Genomic DNA, 13,693 nt, shown 5'->3' with positions numbered 1-13,693 from the left:
CGAACCAGTTCTGAGGGATATCAAAGCACTGAGAATGCAAGTACTCACTTAATCTAAGTGCAACCAATGATTTAGATGGGTTTTAAACTATGACTAAAACTAGAAAGCAATAACAGAATGATACTTTCTTGACTAAGGGAAAAGAAAACTCATGGGCATAGGGATTAGACCTTGGGTGATCAAGTATCGAACTAAGGATGACAAATGATCAATCAAACTATCAACCTTAAGCCTAGACACAATTCTAAACAAGCTCTATGTCTAGATGAATGCTCATTTGCTAACATATCTCAAACATCAAATGTCTTTGGTTGAATAATATGAAAGCAATCATTACTAACAAGTCTATTAGCTATCTTAGCATCTTTAACAACAAATGTCTTTGGCAAAGTATACTAAAAGCCTAGGAGAGTTGTCTCAGGCATTTCATCAAACACCTTTCGGGTGGAAAATGCCTATTGATCAACTTTTGAGTGGCCAACTCAGAAGATGCATTAAGAATACTCTACTAGCAAGGAACAAGAATGATCTACACTAAAACATCCTAGAACTAACCTAATCACCCTTAATCTCCCTAACCCATGAATTCAAAAGGTGATTACTCACTAATCTCCATGATTCATCTTAAACCCATATTGGATTTCAGATTAATCATGTAGAGAAATCGATAAGAAATCAACAATAACACAAGAACATAACAATCAAAATCCAAGAGATGAACTTCTCAAGAGAGTTTTTGTGTATCTCTCCATAGATCAAAGATAGTCTGCCTGGTGGCTACAAAAGATGTTTAAAACATAGGTTTTTCCAAGTGCAAAACGTCCAAAATAAATTGCAAAAAGGTCCTCGGGAAATCATGATTTTCGGCAGCAAAGTAACGCGGAGCGACTTGCAGGTGTCGCTCCGGGAAGTCGCTCCAAGGCCGATTTTTGGTGTCTCCGGGTGAGAGGTCGCGAGCGACTTTGGTGTGTCGCTCCAACGGGTCGCTCTGGATCGGGAGCGACCTTGGTAGGTCGCTCTGAGAGGTCGCTCCAGGGTCATCTAAGACGGTTCGGAGTAACGAGAACGCGAGCGACTTCATGGCGTCGCTTTAGGAAGGTCGCTCTGAGAGGTGGGACACAGCGACTTCGTGATGTCGCTCCGGGAGGTCGCTCCCATGCTCTGCTCGTTTAATGATCACCTATTTCACCTCCTTCGAGCTCCAAATGCATCCAAATGTCCCCAAGAACTCCATGTGGCACTCCAGTACCTAATAGAGACTCATGTATGCAAAATGCAACCTAAACATGTCTAAATCCTAATCTCTATGATGAAAATGTTTATGAATGAATGGATAAAACAATGCAAATATGCAAGATATCACATGCTGATAATGTTGGATAATTCCAATTAACTTAAGGAGCAAGTTAACTCATTAAAGTGAAGTTTGATGGGTTAAGGAAAAAGGAAAACATATCGAGCTTAGGAATGTTTCCATATTATTATTAGGAAAAGATGTAGCTTCGCTCTTAGGAAAAGATGTAACTTCTTCCTATATTAAGAGTTCTCATGGAGAGATGTTCCATCAAGAGAAACACATTGAAAGATTTAGTTTTGAGAGAGTTTCTAAATCTAATAAGAAGAGAAGTTCTTATAATCTTTGTGTTTGTGCAACTTTAATTGGTATCAGAGCCAGGTTTCGAAGGTCGTTTACAAGAGGAGTTGTAACTTCGATCAAAACATGGGAGACGATTCTCAAGCACGTGATAAAGGTCTTGAGATGAAGAAGGACATACGATGTCCGATGCTAACATCGACCAACTACACCGTATGGTCGATGCGAATGAAAGTGATGCTTCGTTTATACGAAGTTTGGGATACAATTGATCCAGGGAGTAACGATGCAAAGAAGAACAATATGGCGATTGCTCTAATCTTTCAATCAGTCCCGGAGGCGCTAATACTTCAGATTAGAGAACATGATACATCGAAGAAGATTTGGGAAGCTATCAAATCCCGTAACCTAGGTGCTGATCGCGTGAGAGAAGCAAGGTTACAAACTTTGATGTCTGAGTTCGACAAACTGAAGATGACAGACACATACACGGTGGATGACTACGCAGGAAAACTTTCAGGCTTAGCATCGAGAGCAGCCGCGTTAGGAGAGATAATGGAAGCATCAAAGCTGGTAAAGAAGTTTCTGAAGGGACTTCCAAGAACGAAGTTCATTCATATCGTAGCTTCGTTAGAACAAGTGCTGGATCTAAATTCAACGGGATTGGAAGACATTGTTGGGAGATTGAAGGCTTTCGAAGAACGCATGAAAGAAGAAACCCAAGATGAAGGTCAATCGAAGCTCATGTTTGGAAAGAATGATATGCAAGGTAGTGGAAGCCATAACAACTCGCGAGGAAGAGGCATAGGTAGAGGTTATGGTGGAAGAGGAAGAGGACAAGGAAGGTCTAATGTTTCTGATGGTCATAACAAAGGAGGAGAAGCTTCAGACAAGACCAAGAAGGACTACTCTAAGGTTAGATGCTGGCGATGCGACAAGATGGGGCACTTCGTGTCACATTGTCCTACACGACCAAGAGAAGAAGCTAACCTAACGGAAACACAAGAAGCAGATGCATTATATATGCATGAAGTAGTATTCCTCAACGAAGAGAGAGTGTTTCCTAAGAGGTTTGATGTATCCGATGGAAATACGAGTATATGGTACCTTGACAATGGTGCAAGTAACCATATGACAGGCAAGAGAGAGTTCTTCTCAAACCTAGATGAGAGCATCAAAGGCAAAGTCAAATTCGGTGATGGATCAAACGTCGAGATTGTTGGGAAAGGTTCGATCACGTTCATCGGAAAAACAGGGGAGAGAAGAGCACTCAAAGATATCTACTACATCCCAAGTCTTAAACACAATATCATAAGTCTTGGACAAGCAACCGAGATGGGTTGTGAGGTCAATATGAAAGAAGACTTACTGATGCTGAAAGATCCCCGTGGAAGGCTATTAGTACAAGTCGCAAGGCAACCAAACCGATTGTACAAGACGCCAATGGAGGTTGAATATCCGAAGTGTCTTCAAATACAAGAAACTGATGTTACATGGACGTGGCATGCACGGCTAGGACATGTGAACTTTGGAGTCATGAAGAATATGGTAGACAAAGAGATGGTAGTAGGGATGCCTCAGGTGATACACGAGAAAGATGTGTGCAGCGCCTGCTTAGTTGGGAAGCAAACTCGGAAGTCTTTCCCGCCTAAAGCAAAGTATCGAGCATCACACGCATTGGAGTTGGTACATGGTGACTTGTGCGGTCCGATATCACCATCAACACCAGCAAACAATAGATATGTATTTGTCTTAATTGATGATTACTCAAGATATATGTGGACGATGCTGCTAAGAGAGAAGAGTGAAGCGTTCGATCGGTTCAAAAAGTTCAAGGAGTACATGGAGAATCAAACGAAGCTACAACTCAAGACTTTTCGCACCGATAGAGGAGGAGAGTTCACATCTTCTGAGTTCATTCGTTTTTGTGAAGAAAATGGTGTAACTAGACATCTCACCGCACCGTATACACCGCAACAAAACGGTGTGGTTGAGAGAAGAAATAGAACACTAATGGAGATGACTAGAAGTTTGATGAAAGCTATGAAGATACCTAATCAGCTATGGGGAGAAGCAGTACGTCATTCAACGTATCTCATAAACCGCATTGCTACAAAGGCTTTGGAAGACAAGACTCCATACGAAAGCTTGTATGTTAAGAAACCGAACATTGAGCATCTAAGGGTCTTTGGATGTGTAGCTTTTGCAAAAATCAACAGTCCTCATCTCAAGAAGCTGGATGATCGATCAAGGATGGTGATCAACCTAGGCACAGAGCCCGGCTCAAAAGCTTACAGACTCTATGATCCGGTCGCGAAGAAGATAGTTGTTAGTAGAGATGTAATCTTTGACGAGAAGAAAAGTTGGGATTGGTCCACACTATCAACAAACGTAGACGAAGAACCAGGATCATTCAAGCTTCCTCATATTGATGTTACAGAAGAAGGAGATGGTGATGAGCATCAAGATCACCAACACCACGAAGAGCAAAACAATAATGAAGAAGAAGAAGCTGTAGACGCAGATGAACAAGAGCAAGTAGTAGAGAACAACGATGCAAACCAAGACCCGCATGTAACATCAAGATATGGTCGTAACATCAGAAAACCAAAGCGGTTCGATGATTACATCCTACTCGCTGAAGTTGAAAGTGGCAGACTCTTGCTCACCATCGATGGTGAACCAGAAAGTTACATCGAAGCTGTAGTAATACAAGCTTGGATAGATGCAATGAAGGCAGAGATCGAATCTATCATCAAAACAAAACCTGGAAGCTCGTCAAGAAGCCGACAGGTGTGAAACCGATAGGTTTGAAGTGGATCTATAAGATCAAGAGGAATGCAGATGGAACGGTGATCAAATACAAAGCAAGGCTAGTTACAAAAGGTTATGTGCAACAACAAGGCATAGACTTCGACAAAGTATTTGCACCAGTTGCTCGGATAGAAACCATACGACTACTCTTGGCGTTAGCAGCAACTAATGGATGGGAGATCCATCACTTAGATGTCAAAACTGCGTTCCTGAATGGAGACTTAAATGAGGATGTATACGTTACTCAACTAGAAGGCTTTGTGGAGAAAGGAAAGGAGGATCATGTGTACAAACTTAGCAAAGCACTATACGGTTTGCGTCAAGCTCCGAGAGCTTTGAACATCAAACTCGATCGTGTTCTCAAGGAGATGAAGTTCACGAAGTGCACCAAGGAACCTGCGGTATATCAAAAGAAACAGAAGGGGGAGCTTCTGATCATAGCTATATACGTTGATGACTTGTTTGTAACAGGGGCTTCACTCAACGTTATCAAGCAATTCAAAGATGATATGTCAAGAAGATTTGAGATGTCAGACCTCGGGAAGCTTACATACTATCTTGGTATAGAAGTAACGCAAGGAGCTGATGGCATTCACATCAAACAAGAAGGATACGCGCAAGGTATACTTGTCAAGACGAAGATGGAGTCATGTAACTATACTCATGTTCTGATGCACACGAGTTTGAAAGTATCAAAGGCAGAGGAGGAGCCTGAGATTGATGCAACATCGTATCGAAGCATCATAGGATGCTTAAGGTATCTTCTTCATACACGACCGGACTTGGCGTTTTCGGTTGGTGTATTAAGCAGATATATACAGAGTCCAAGAGAGAGTCATGGAGAAGCAGTGAAGCATCTAATACGATACATAAAGGGCACTACAGAGTATGGTCTCTTCTTCAAACGGGATGGAACAACGGAGATTACATGTTACAGTGACAGCAGCCATAACATAGACGTTGATGATGGAAGAAGCACTACAGGGTTTATGTTCTACCTAGGAACATCGCCGATCACGTGGACATCGTGCAAGCAACCCACAGTGGCACTCTCTTCATGTGAGGCGGAGTTCATGGCAGCTACGGAAGCTGCAAAACAAGCAATTTGGTTAAAGGAGTTGATGGTCGAGATCATGAACAAAGAAGACAAGAAGGTCGTGTTGAAGATTGACAACAAGTCAGCGATAGCCCTCACCAAGAACCCGGTGTTTCACGGTAGAAGCAAACACATACTCTCGAAGTACCATTTCATTCGAGAATGTGTGGAGTTCGACTTTATCGAAGTGAAGCACGTACCTGGAGTGGAACAGAAGGCAGACATACTCACTAAGCCATTGGCAAGGATCAAGTTCGAAGCAATGCGCAAGTTCATCGGAGTTAAGAAGATCAACATACCTAAGATTCAAGTTGGAATTAAGGGGGAGAATGTTGGATAATTCCAATTAACTTAAGGAGCAAGTTAACTCATTAAAGTGAAGTTTGATGGGTTAAGGAAAAAGGAAAACATATCGAGCTTAGGAATGTTTCCATATTATTATTAGGAAAAGATGTAGCTTCGCTCTTAGGAAAAGATGTAGCTTCTTCCTATATAAAGAGTTCTCATGGAGAGATGTTCCATCAAGAGAAACACATTGAAATATTTAGTTTTGAGAGAGTTTCTAAATCTAATAAGAAGAGAAGTTCTTATAATCTTTGTGTTTGTGCAACTTTAAGATAACCGAAATTTGTAATAACTTGAGAAAAGTAGTGATGTCTTTAAGAATTAATTATTCCTTTTCAGTGAAGGAGATTTTTGTAATATATATGCTAAGCATATATCATAATTTTGTTATATATTTGTTCCTTGCCATTGTCATTTTTAATCTGAAAGTGTAACTAAAGGGTTATGCTAAATAAATGGGATAATGAAATGAGTAAAAAATACCATTAGAATTGGTTAGTCACAATCTGGTGGAAGCATATTGAGAAAATTACATTGACCAGTCCTCCTAAAGCAAAGGAGACTAAAAGAGAAAACCGAAGATGTTATTAGTTCCTGAAGCTTCCCGGTAGGCACCTAAGATGAATAATCAGAGGAGGATGGCTATCTTATATAGATAATCAAAACACCAGCTGCTCATAATCTCACCAAATGTTGAAAAAATTGAGTAGATTTGTGAATCAAAGGTTATCGGAGTCTTGGGCGTGCATTGGACAGAGCGAAAGAAGCGACTCAGTCCTGAGATGGCACGAGGAAATAATATTCAATAAAGAGAGAGAGAGCAAGTGACTAGCTACCGTGATGGTAAGGACTAAATATATCTATGCTGTTTCAACGTATTCGTTTAGAAGCTAAGTTAATTATCTGTTCTTGTTCTTCAAGGTGACAAGATAGTAAACCTAACCATCACTTGGTGGCCTAGTGGTAGGCGAGCTCTAGTGTTGCTAAGCAACCTGGGTTCGAAGGCACCCCGCTACGGTTAAACCATTTGGTGGCCACCCGGGCCCATCCTGCTACTTCTGGGGTGGAGTCAACGTGGCTGCTGCGGACCTCGAGGGATGTTTCGGCCCCGACCTGGGACCCTCGGTTAACAAAAAAAAAAAAAAAAAAAAGGATAGTAAACCTTCCCACCAAAAGGGAGAAAGAAAATTTAACTTCAAGGTCTCGTAAGAAACCAAATTTACCGTTTCTTTTCTGCCGCCTGTTATTCATAGTCAAATAGAGTGAGAACAAAAAAAAGTAAAAAAAAAAAAGAGTGAGAAAATAATAATTTTTGCTCTAGGAGAGAAGTTTTGTGAATTGAGATATTTTTTCAACGATGATAAATTACTAATAATAAATATTAATTAACGTGTATGGATTTATATAAAACGTACAACGCCTTGTTTTTTCTTACTTTGATCGTAAAAGTTTTTGTTTATGATATGTGTTTGTTTTTCTTTTCTTTTGGAGATTGGTGAAGTTTTTTTTTCTTTGAAAAAGCTTTTCTTCAGGTTAATTTTGATTTTGGAGCTATCAAAATTTAAATTTTAGTCAAAGAAAAATCATGGAACAAGTGAGATAGTAAAGAATAGAGCTATGTGTTAAAATGATTTGATTTGAGCCAGTAATAAAAGATGGCTGTATGATAGAAGACGGCAAAAGAGAAAGTAATATAATTAGAAATAGTAAGAAATAGCTGTATAATAGGAGATGATGGTACGGAATATGCTCCAGTTGGTAAATTTAACTTAAAACTAAAAATGATTATAAAAATTTAATTGAGTAAAATGAAAACCACTATTTACTATTTTTTTTAACGCTAAATAATTATGTTATTACAAATTATGAAAATATTACAGACGATTTTACAGCCGACAATTCTACCTGTATATGAGGAGGATTCATGCATGACTGCATCACGTGAGCCACCCTATGGAATCTACGCTTGACGATACTTTTTGCACCTCGCTGAAGATCTCTTGTAAGCTTGTTCTCCATTAATTCGTATTTTCTGGGAATCGAAACCCAGACCTCCTGATATAAAAACATTAATCAACATTTAGTCAAACAAAGGTAAGTGACTGAATTTAAACATTTAGGTACCTTAGTAAATTTTCTATAAATTAACATTTTAAAGACACTAGATATTTTTTCCGCGCTACGCGCGAATTACATCTTTTAACTTTGTTTGATTTTTTTTTTTTTTGTCTTAGTTGCTTATTTATTTTTAATTTAATACTTCAATATTTTTTGTACTTTATTTTTTATAAATGGATAATATTATATTATTTTAATGCTATTTGTTCAATATATCAAAATTTTAGTTTTAAAATAGGATTATATTTTATGAAACCAAAAAAACCACGACAATAAGGATCATGAAGGTAGAGAAAAATATTTTTTCTCCTCTTTCGCAGAATTCTGCTTGTTTCTCATGTGGGATGATGTAAATGTTTTTTTTATATTCTAATATCTAATTTCTATTTTAAACTTCTAATAATTTTTATAAATTTAATTGTATTGTATGAAAAAATCAAATTAAAATTATGTGTTAATTCTTATAGATCAACCAATATGTTAATTATTTTACTTTATTAGCTAAATCTAGAAATTGTTCATTTAAAACTTATAGGAATCTTTTTTATTTTATCATGACATATTTCAAGTGATCATTTGGATAGTTTATGATCAATAACTTTAAAAACGTTAATATATTTTGCAAGTTTCTTTGTATTTTTTGTTTAATTCAATTTTTTTGAATCATCAATTTATTTGTGTCATATTGAGTTAAAAACTTCGTATATTTCATTTGGATATTTTTCTTAAATATATGTGAGAGTTTAAATAAAATTTAAGATAACAATAATTTTTAAATTTTGATAGGGAAATTCAGCTTTTTAAACACAAGCTTTGAAAATTTGTTTCTGTTATTTTACTTAGTTAATTGTTCATAATTTTTATTTTTTTGTTTTTAAATTATATCATGGTATGATGATGGCTCATATTTCTATCAAGTCGTGAAGTTAATCACTGTATCAAAAGATTATATGAAAAGAAAAAATGTAACATGGCCTTCGAAAATTTCTCCAACTTCAAATATGAGATGCTTTTTCACTATAACTATCTTAAAGCCATAATATTTTTTAATTGATAAACTGGAAGGTAAAATATCAGATATGTTTACTTAATTTTCTTTCTATCTGTAATAATATTTGATAATCTGAATTTTTACTAAAATATTTTTTTACATACCACACAATAATTTTAAAGAATTTACATATACAATAGTGACTTTCTTTAAAATTTTAGAAAGTTACAACCGGTGACAAATCTAGAATTTATTTTCATTCGGGACATCAGAGTATAAAATACATAAACTACACTTTATAACCACAAAAATAATTCAAATTTGTTAAGTAACCAACCAAAATCTCTCTCTTTCTTCCTTTCTCTTTTTTTTCGAGCAATCTTTCTTCTTTTCTCTATCTATATCTTTATGTCCCCTTTTTACAATTTCTTTTTGTTATTTCACCATTCACCCGATAAAATAACATATAAAAAGAGCAAACATAAAAAGTCTTTAAACAACTTTCACAAAATCATAGGTGGCAGCGGCTCCTCCCAAAACCTAAGCAGATCCGCCATTGGTCACAGCTCGAAAATGTTTATAAGGTTAATAACCACTTTCTATTCCAAATTTTTGATCAAATTTTCTAATAAGTCAACTACTTTGTATTTTCAACATCTTTCTCTTTACGGAGTGATGCTACAGACCAATAAAATAAATTATATACATATTTTAATATTATATTATATGTATATAGTATTACCAACTATTTTTTGTTTATGCATTATCCTTATCAAACAATGTTAGAAATTTATTTGTTTATGTTTGTTTTTTTTTGTTTTAGTTGAATTTTTAAAAAAAGTTTCATCCTCCGTGGTCAATAACAATTTGCATAATATATAAAGCCAAAAACCAAAACGTAAATATCTTTTAATACTTTGTCATTTTTTTCCTAACTTCTAAGCAATCAATCAATAGTTTCTGAATCAGAGATTAACATTTAAAAATAATTGTTTTCCTACTTATATAACTTTTCATTTTCTGTAAATAATACGACAACACACACAGAAAAAATTAATTATATTTTTTTTTATCAAATACACCAAGTGTTTGTGTATTCTAGTGAGGAGTTCAATTTCCGTCTTGGATTCATTGAGTCATTCTATTCTCTTAGCATATCAGTAACCTTCTGTTAACAGCCCATGTAAGAGCTGTCATGCATAGTTCAAAATGAGCATGCTGGTCGTCCATAATGTTATAGACATTGCAGATGCTATATTGATCATAATGTTATAGAGATTGCAGATGCTATATTAAAGGCATAACATGAGAAGTATGTGATACATTAACAGAGCATAGAAATAAAAAAGTGAAGGATAATACCTCTTCAATCAAAGTGAAGCTCTGCCGTGAGAAGCACTCTTAACTGGAGAAAGACATTGATCAAAAACGGCACCTAGAGATGATGATGAAATTTTTTTTAAGCTCACGTTAGATGAATTGTCATCTGAGGGAACCTCTTTGACTGTTGCATCATTTCCCATTCCGTAGTCCTCCAGCACAGCTTCTTATTCGTCTATTGAAATGCATCTGCACAAATTTTTTGATCAAAAGCAAAGGTTTCAGACTCGTACTTATCTATATGACGGTAAAGAAGGAAAGAGCCGAGAAGAAATGTGTTGTTTACCCGTTACTGTGTTTGTCAAATTCTGGACAGTTTTGTGAAGATTCTCAATACTTTCAAGCAATGTTTCAGTAATGAACTCGATGCAGTCAGATTAGCCCGTCCCTATCAATATAAGCCAAAATCAGAATTCCCTAGACACATGAGTTTTTTATAGAAAAATAAGGGAATAGAAGAATAGGGTGTATATGATAAGCCTAGTTACAAAAAAAAAACTTACAGCATTCAACATTCATGAGCTCCTTCACTTCTGCCTCTGTGAGTCTAGATCCAAATTTGGATAGTCCTTACTTCAGTTCTTCATATGTGATTGTTCCACTGTTGTCTGTGTCTATGTTAGCAAACATTGTTTTTTAAATATATCTCAAGCATTGAATCTTAATCTCAGTTTAAAAATTCTTCGGATCTAACCTCTCCGTCTCGTAATGAAGGGTTTCCATCCTCTTTCGCCAATTCCATTGATCCTTTACTCCACTTGCCTTTCACCCGACTGTGGACCCTGTTTTATTTATTTTGGGCTTAGATCAATTTGATAGCTAGCTAATTTGATTCAAGCGAAAAGGGGAACAATATGGCATACACAAAGGTTTCAGTGGAGACTCCAATATTATTCTTTCATTGTGTAGAGACTCTAACATTTTGTATGCGAAAAATCCGTACACACTGACAAAATGATACTGGAATCTCCCCTGACCCAACTCACTTGGTAAGGTTATGTAAACAAAGTCAGCTATGTTGAGAGTTATCACTTGCCCCAAGATTACCGTATAAGCACTCTCTCTCCGACCTTGACACCAAGTTGAGACATTTACAATGTTACATTCACAGAGAAACAACAAAATAAAAAAATATTATTTATATTGGTATTACTATAAGAAGAGACGTTTAACATAGTAGCAAGAAGACTTTTGATAGAAGTCGGAAGGTGTGTAAACGAAAGGTGTTCTTGTGATTGAAATTGCAATAACTAACCTGGTCAGTGGGATCTTCAGTTTCTTCTTCAGATTTGCCTTTGCCAACTGTTTCATCAATTGCCTCTGACATCATATCTATCTGTAAACTTACAAAAGACAAAACAAACATGACAAAGACCAATCTTTACCTTTACACTATGACTTAAGTATTACGCTCATAGAGATGGAAAAATATATTGTGTACCATCATGTCCAATGTGCAGACTGCTTCTGGAAATCCTTGATCACTTTAGGTTGTTTTGCCGATAATGAAAAGATGAAAGGCTAATCGGGTCGCTCCGGGTACGATTCACTTCCTCTGCCCCGCAACCCTAACAGCCACAATCAAACTACAAATAGCAAATTTTGGTAAATAATTCTCACAAAACGCTAATCGCACCACCAAACTTAATATTGACAGGGGAAAGAGAGAAGTGCAGGAACCCATCATTCAATGTTTCCTTCGATACGATTCCAAGAGTGATCCATTCAAGTGATGGGTCCGAAGGCAAAATTCTTCACTGGTGCGACTGGACCGCTCCATTATTCACCCAAGAAACCCCTTTTTCTCGCGGTCAAACATAACCCAACAAATGACACCAAGAAACAAACACAACAGATTAGTACGTAGTCTGTTTGTGATGATTGTGATGATTCAAACGTCGAGAATCATTGGAATTTCCATCGGGACTCCATTTGTTCATCATATATAACCTGAATTTATAGAACCATCCATAGAAGTTTTAGATTTTGGTTGAAAGTAAGATTTACAAAGGAAATTTTATAGGAAGAGAAAGAAAGGGAGGTGGAACGATAACATATCTCACAAAGAAATGGGTAAAGAACATGAATGAATGATTTAGAGGGGGTAGATATTAATTCACCGTAAAGGCGAGTTGCAGACGGATGAATTTACAGTTTGGAATGTTGAGGGTGCGTGCAAGAGTCGTAGCTCGACTGCGACGAGCAATCTAGCGTTGAAAGGGTTGTGGGCTTTTCACAAAATGGGCAACTTGAAATTGTTTTTAAGCTTAGTCGAAGTGACCCGAGTTAATTATACGTAGAGTAAGCATTTGTTTGACATGTCAAAATCGAGTCTTCTGATTGGATGATTTTCTTTGCAGACGTGGACGCTCTCCCCATGGCTTATATTTGCCAATTAGTATTGTATAGATTTCAATATTCCTGCTGTTTTAGTTATGTTTTCGTGCAGCTGTATGACAGGTAAGACTGTTTAATTTATACTTAATTCTGTAATATTAATAGAAACATGTAATATTTAGAAAAAGTGTTTCCATTTCCACTGGTTTGGACCTAGTCACCATCGTGAAACGAAAGAATCTTTGAAAGTTTGATTTAATACTACTGATCATATATAAGATATTAAGACTAATATCACAATGTCAAACTTGGTTTGATCGTCGTAATTAATCCCATTTAAGAGAAGATTAAAACATGTATAGAGACACAAACGTTGATAAACATAGAATGAACTAGCATTATACAATTACTATTTAGGTCTTGCCGAATATTCCGTATGGATACAACATTATATATTGTTAATTAAGTAATACGAGAAGCCACGAAAAGCATTGGTTGCTTTTGTTTCCCGTGTTTTAATATCGTCCAAAAGCAAGTATCAAGAGCTGTTTAGGCTTTTAGTGACTGCGAAAGGTCACATAACCCAACCCTGGCCTCTTAATTAACAATATCTTAAGGAAACCCTAACCTGATTCATGTTCTTTTGGATCTATCATCGAATTATTGTATTTATTTTCTATATAATAATATATACACATATCTACAGAATCCTAGAAAACTTAAAATATAATTGAAAATTTGAAATAAGATCAAACCGCCATGTCGAGAACGCCAATAGCTTTTCTCTAGATTCAAGTTTCCCGATGGTCTTCAAGTAAAATTAGTTGTCAACTTAAAAATCCTCTTTTTCAAAAAAAAAAAAATCTTCTTAAAATCCACCATTTTGATTCAAAATTAGATAGTACTAATACTTAACCCCAATAAGCATGGCAGTAGAGATTAATATGTCACACAGCTCAAAGAGCCATATGAAATGAGCTCTAAAACTAAATGGCAAGAAAAATCAAACTTTTACCGG

Source organism: Brassica napus, chromosome C9 (assembly GCF_020379485.1).
Source record: "Brassica napus cultivar Da-Ae chromosome C9, Da-Ae, whole genome shotgun sequence".
In the NCBI taxonomy this organism is placed as follows: domain Eukaryota; kingdom Viridiplantae; phylum Streptophyta; class Magnoliopsida; order Brassicales; family Brassicaceae; genus Brassica; species Brassica napus.
This window is presented reverse-complemented; position numbering follows the sequence as displayed.